The sequence below is a fragment of the Hipposideros armiger genome, unplaced genomic scaffold (genome assembly GCF_001890085.2).
Source record: "Hipposideros armiger isolate ML-2016 unplaced genomic scaffold, ASM189008v1 scaffold_220, whole genome shotgun sequence".
Classification (NCBI taxonomy): Eukaryota; Metazoa; Chordata; class Mammalia; order Chiroptera; family Hipposideridae; genus Hipposideros; species Hipposideros armiger.
This window is the reverse complement of record NW_017731570.1, coordinates 1,603,161-1,609,997: the sequence shown is the minus strand read 5'-3', so window position 1 is coordinate 1,609,997 and position 6,837 is coordinate 1,603,161. Positions and strand designations below refer to the sequence as shown.

At 41.6% G+C, this 6,837-nt stretch overlaps 1 protein-coding gene and 1 pseudogene across 16 annotated transcripts in view; both read left to right on the top strand.

Moving 5' to 3' along the window:
• Positions 1-6,837, top strand: part of ERC2 (ELKS/RAB6-interacting/CAST family member 2) — a 974,141-nt gene that overhangs the window by 91,067 nt on the left and 876,237 nt on the right. The gene's annotated exons all lie outside the window — the stretch shown is intronic.
• LOC109389078 (profilin-1 pseudogene) overlaps positions 1-6,837 on the top strand; it is a 47,848-nt pseudogene that overhangs the window by 715 nt on the left and 40,296 nt on the right.

Genomic DNA, 6,837 nt, shown 5'->3' with positions numbered 1-6,837 from the left:
AGCTGCCGACAGGCGGCTGGATGGTGACTGGACTTAGAGCTGAGCTAGCTGCACCCTCCACAACTAAGACTGAAGGGCAACACCTTGGCTGTTCCCCTGCCCCAATTCCCAAACACTGTTCCCCTTCCCCAATTCAAACTTTAAAAAAAAAGAAAAGAAAAGGAGACTGGAGAAAAATGGGTGGAGGAGAAAGTAGGGGTCAAGAGAGGGTGTTTCTGAGATGAGAGATGTGAGAATACGTTTGCTGATTGGAATGATGTAGTGCAGAGGGTACTGCTAGAGCCGTGTCTTTGAGTGGAGAGAGGGGTTGGGGTTTTGTACACAAGAGGAGGGGCTACCATAGCCAGACATGTGGACAGGGTTATAAGAGAGATGGTAGACTATCTGGGCACACATGCAATTTCATAGGCTATTGAGGTGGTGGTAGGTCAAGGGAGTTCTCTCTGCAGCTTCCATTTTCTGGGTGAAATGGGGAGGAAGGCCATCAGCTGAAAGTGAGATGTGGGAAGTTTTTCCTGGAACTTTGAAGGAGATGGTATGAAGTCTTTGCTAAGGAGGAGAATGGTGAATCGATTAAATCAGGAAAGGGGAGTTATCACCCTTGAAGAAGTTGAGGGTATAGGTGTTCTTTGCTCTTGAGGACCCTGGATTCCAGGATGCACAGTGAAGGAATTTTGAGAGTTTACATAGAGCTATGGGGAGATCAGAGTCTTTCACAAGCTGCTGGAGAGATCACTTTGGCAGTTTTTCTTTTCTTTCCTTTGTTTCCTTCTATTCCTTTCTTTTATTTATTTTATTTTTTCTTAGAGATTTTCACTGGGGAATTAGGGAGGGAACAGTGTTGGGGAACTGGGGAAGGGGAACACCGTGTTCCTCCAGGACCCATCAGCTCCAAGTCAAGCCGCCGTCCCTTAGTCTTAGCTGTGGAGGATACAAGACCAGCTCCAAGTCTAGTCGCTGCCCTCAATCCAGTTGTGGGGGTGGGGGCGGGGGGTGGGGGGGTGCAGTCTGCCATCCCATGCAGGAGTCGAACCGGCAACCTTGTTGCACACTGTGCCATCCGACCACCCATTGGCAGCCCGCAGCTGCTCAGCCCAAGGTGCCGTGCTCAATCCCAGCTGTGCGGGGGTGCAGCCCACCATCCCACATGGGTGTCAAACCAGCAACCTTGCTGCCAAGAGCACATGCTCTCAAAAGCCCAGCGGCCCATGTGGGAATTGAACCGGCGACCCTGTTGCTCAGAGCTCATGCCCGCAACCAACTGAGCCACTCGGCCGGCCCCCACCTTCTATTCCTTTCTTCCAATTTTTCCCCCTTTCATTTTTTTCCCTCCCTTCCCTTCCTTTGCCTTCCCTTTCGCTCCCCTCTTCACTTCTCTCCCATCCAGCCCAGCCCTTCTAGACTCTAAGAAGAATCGGCTATTAAATTTATTTTCTACAACTGATCAACACATTAAAAAAAGCAGTATGACTTCAAATGCTCTTTCCTTCATTGGGATGGGGTAAAAGGCATTAAACAAATCATATAATTCTTTAAAAATATTGACGATGAGGTTGTTGGAAGAGATTCCCATTTTTTCCTTAAACAAAACAAAACAAAACAAAACAAAAAACTCATGAGCAACGTTAGAATAATGTTTTGTTTTAAGTGAGAGTCATGGAATTTTCCTTGGCATAGTCAAATCAAATAATGCAAAACTTTCAATGATTGAAACATACTTCCTTATTAATCAATTGTGGTTAGTTAAGCTTCTCTGATTTTTCTCTTTTTTTAGCCTTGGGGACTGATGGTTAAGAAACCGAAATAAATTGACACACATGGAAGTGTTTTTCTTTTCTTCTGCTGTTTTCCCGGTTTCTAGGTAGTTTCAGAGGGATTGCAGGTGTAAATTGGCCTCGTTTGATAGTCAATTATCATTTAAAATAATTTTGAATTGTTTAACAGGCAGATTATAAGTAATTTTCACATACTAAAATAGAACAAAATAATTAGTTTCTGTTTCCCATGTGTTTAATATTTCAAGAACAAATTTACAACTTGTAGCAGTTTAAACTTTAGCTCCATTTGTGAAGTTTACATTTTTAGTCACATCTCATGTTGATAGGCTGGTAGAGTAATTTTCTTATAAAAACATATTTGTGGCTTTTAATTGCAGTTGGTTAGACATTTTATTAAGCTCATGAGGACACACTCTCTGTAAGTATGTATTCAGGCTTTAAACATTTATTTGTTCATTCGTACCATACCAATTTCCTGAAAGGTGATTATCCATGAAAACATGGGTACAAATAGAACTGAAAGAGCACAAGACAAAAGGGAGAGCTAAAGGTGGTGGTGGCAAAAGAACTTCTCAGCAATGATCTCTGTAGTGGAAGTTTTGTTTCTGTTCCTGTCTGGGATCAGAGGAGGTAGGGGAAAGCTTGCACGTCTGTGCATGGATCAGAGACCAGGGGAACTTGTATTGACCAGAAGTGAAAATATGCTTTAGAGTCAGACAACCCTGGATTCCAGTCTTAGCTGACCTAAGGTTAGCTGCCCAACCAGAGACTCAGTTTTCTTATCTGTAAAGTGAGGGCAATAGTGTTACTTCCCTGTAGGGCTGCTGTGAAGAATATATGAGATAATGTATGTGAAGCACTTAGTACAGGGGTTCTCTACTGGGGGAAATTTTGCCTCCCAGGGGAATATATAGCGTTGTCTAAAGACATTTTTTTATTGATACACCTGGTAGGGGTAGAGGGCTGTTACTGTCATAAAGTGGGTAGAGGCCAGGGATGCTGCTAAACATCCTGTGATGTGCAGGGTAACTCCCACAACCTTTATTTGACCCCAAATGTCAAAAGTACTGGGGTTGAGAAACCCTGACTTTCTTTAGCAGAATGCCTGGCCCAGAGCAAAGGCTTCAAAGATCTTAGTTCTTATCACCATCATCATCATCATCATCATTGTTGTCATCAGGGTCATCAATTGTTGACACCAAAATTTTCAGTTGGTCGCCAATTCTTTTTCTTCCCTTGAACATGTTTCTTGCGCTTTTCCCTTCCTTACCTTGTAGGTGAATTTATCTCTGTATCATAAGCCTAGATTTCTGTCTCAGCCTTTTCAAATTCTCCCGATTTTTTTTTTCTGATATGCACACTCACATCAAACTAAGATTTCTTAACCATTTACCTCCCATCCTTTGTTGAGTAAGTGTGGTGGGTGAGAGTGTATGTTCTAGAGTCAGCCTACTTGGGTTGAAATCTAAGCACCACCTCCACATGCTAGAAGTGTGCATTAGGCAGATTAATTTTCTGTCTCAGTTTTCTCATCTGTAAAGTGGGGATTGTGTTGTATCTTCTCATAAGGTTGTTGTGAGCATTAAAGGAAATGAGCTATTGAAAGCTCTTGATTCAGTGCCTGGCACAAAGAAAATGAGCAGTATATGAGGTCAGACAATTAAGTTCACAAATTCATCCTAGAAAAAGTGCTACATACCTCTTTGCTGAATATCACTATGGTCACCTTCGAAGGACTCCCCTTGCGAAGCTACGCACCCATGCCAGCACTTAGTCCACCCTTCAAAGTAATTTTGAAACTCTTTTTCCAGAATGGCCATCAGAGCTGTTGTTGTATTACCCTTGATGTCCTGAATATCATCAAAATCTTTCCTTTATTTTCGGGTAGAGAAAGAAGTCATTGGCGGCCAGATCAGGTGAGTAGGGAGGGTGTTCAAATACAGTTATTTGTTTACTGGCTAAAAACTCCCTCACAGATAGTGCCGTGTGAGCTGGTGCATTGTCGTGATGCAAGAGCTATGAATCATTGGCGAAAAGTTCAGGTCGTTTTCGTCTAACTTTTTCGCACAGCCTTTTCAGCACTTCCAAATAGTAAACTTGGTTAATTAACTGTTTGTGTAGTTGGTACAAATTCATAATGAATAATCCCTCTGATATAAAAAAGGTGAGCAACATTGTTGCATTAAGTTCGCGAACTTAATTGTCAGACCTCATATATTATTTTATGAGTAAATAAAAAAGCTGGCCAGGTTATTTTACTTTTTCATCTCTATGTGGTTGGGTTTCAGTTTAAATTCATAAGAGGTGAGCTGTCTTGATAAGTAATAAAGAACACAGAAAGGTCTTTACTGAGTAACCAGGTATGAGAAGTCCCCGAGTCCTATACTTCTCCAGTACAATACAGTAGCCCTGAGCCACATGTGGCAATTTGTCATTTGAAATGTGGGCTGTCTGATTTGAAATGTGCTTTATGTGTGACATACACATGGAACCTAAAAGACTGAATACAAAACAAAGATGACTGTAAAGTATCTCAGCAATTTTTAATATTTATTATATGTAAAACAATATTGTTTTCATATAGTGGGTTAAATGAAAGATATTGAAATTAATTTCACCTGTTTGTTTTTATGGTTTTAAAAGTGTGGCTACTAATAAACAGAAAATTACATTTATAGCTTGCCTATATTTTCACTGGGCTGTGCAGGGCTGGCCTAAGTGGTGAGGCTTCCTGAATGGAGTTGTGTCTGCCTGAATCAGAGTGCTCTCCTGCAGTGGTGTCCTTAAGCGTCCCTAGGGGCATGCTGGGTATAGTCATGACTAATCGGGAATGGCAGCCTGTCTCTGAGCCCCATTCAGCTGGCTTACTTGGTGAAGTTCTAAACTGGGGACATGTGGATGATAATGAGCCCTCTTTGGAACCTGGAATTATATGGAAGAAGTGCTTTCTATCTGTATAAATCTAGAGTGCACCTGGAGAAGAGTTTCAGGTGGCTGCCTTTGTTTCCAAAATAGAAGATATTGAGCTTCTGGGAGAGTTGCTGTTCTCTGCTGCTTTTGTGATCTAGTCCAGTGTTTCATGATAAAAATATGACGTTTACACACACACACACACACACACACACACACAATCTTTTTCCATGTAATTAACTGCATTTCAGGGGTAATCTTGTTTTATAGGTTGAATGCTTCATTGCATTTTAAAGACTTGTTGGAGCTAATGTACTGTGCAATCCAAAGATTTTCATGTGGTTATTTTTAATACAATATGTTCTCCTATTTGATATCTTTTTGGGGACCTAAGGTGTGAAGTGTTTTTTCTCTATTTAAAGATGAAAATCAATAGCAGCTGTATGCATAATATTGTTCTGCAGGTGTTGATCTCTTAATTTATATTTGAAAGTTTCTACATGGCACTTAAGAATTCAGTTGTTGGTTGAAAAATTGACAAGTGAGATGATTATCATAAATAAGTCTTTGAATTTAGAAAGTTATGGCAGTAATCTCAAGATTATAAAATTGTAAGAGTAAACTGTATAGGGTCCAAAAAAGCTGTCTTATGGTGGTCTCTGGTATTTATTTCTTCAAAACATTCTGGACAATGCAGATAAATTTATCAAATCAAATAAAAAAGGATTCTTCTCTTCCATGTAGTGGTCACCATTGTTTATGTTTTGATGCATTCCTTTCTCTTCTTTTTTCTATGCATATTTCCTCTCACAGAAGTGGCATCATGTTTTGCTTATTTGGCAAATATATTAGATTCTTACCATGTGTCAGACACCATAGTAGGCACTGAGGATACAGTGGTGACCGAGACCGACATTGTCCCACCCCTCTAATGGGAGAAACTGGACAGTAAACACTTCCTTTGCAGTTCAGCGTTGTGAGGGATTTGCTGGGGGGGGAGGGGACAGTGCTGTGGGGCCCTGAAGAAGAACCCTTATAATCATAGGCGCCTCTGCCCTTTGAAAAAGCAATCCTAGGGGAAGCCAGCTTACTGCCCTCTGAATGACATTTTAGAACAGCTTCCTGTTTATTGTGACTTCTTTATTTACTGCACTGTTTTTGCCATTCTGGTTCTACTACAGTCCCCCTACTCTGCCCCTCTTGTAACACCTAGCCCAGTGGCACAAGAGGGACTTTCTTTTTTCATATCATTTCTTTGCTGGGAGCAAGTGAGATTCTCTGTTGAATAGTTGGAATCAGGTCAGCCTTGCTCATTGGGAGGAATGGTTTCCATTTGTAGTATCAATGTTACCATACAAGATTTCTGGACCTTGGCAGTGAATACCCTATAATATGTTTCTTTTGTGGGAAATAATAGAATTTTGAAAAAAAGAGTCAGGTGAGTATTTTCTGAGCAACCTGGTTTGGTGTCTGTATTAGTTTATCTATTGCTACATAGCAAATTTCCCATAATGGCTTCAAACAGTGATACTTATTTTCTCACAGTTTCTGTGGGTCAGGAATGTGGGAGCAGCCTAGCTCGTTTCTCTAGCTCAGGGTCTCTAACAACGTGTAATCAATGTGCCCGCTGGGGCTGTAATCTCATCTGAAGGCTTGACTGGGAGAGGGTCTACTTCCAAGCTCATCCATAGGGTTGTCAGCAGGGTTCAGTTGCCTGCAGCATGTTGGATTGAGGGCCTCGGTTCCTCATGGGCTGTTGTTGGAGGCTGTCCTCAGTTCCTTGCCTCAGGGCCTCTCCACAGGGCCATCCACATATGGCAGCTGGCTTTTCTCAGAGTGAATACAGTGTTAAGAGAGAGCAAGAAAGAGAGGGAACAAATAAGGCAGAAGTCGCAGTCTTTAATAACCTAATCTCAGACGTGACTTCCCATCCCTTTTGCTACATTCTATTCAATAGGGGCAAGTTGTTAGGTCCAGTCCACACTCAAAGGCAGGGAATTACACAAGGGCATGCCTATTAGGAGGTGGGGGTCATTGGGAACCACTTTAAAGGGTGCATATCACAGCTTACTTAATAGTTCTCTCCCAACTGCTATGCCCTTAGGATTCAATGTTTCCTTGTTGTAAGTTCCTCTGCCTTTATTGTTTT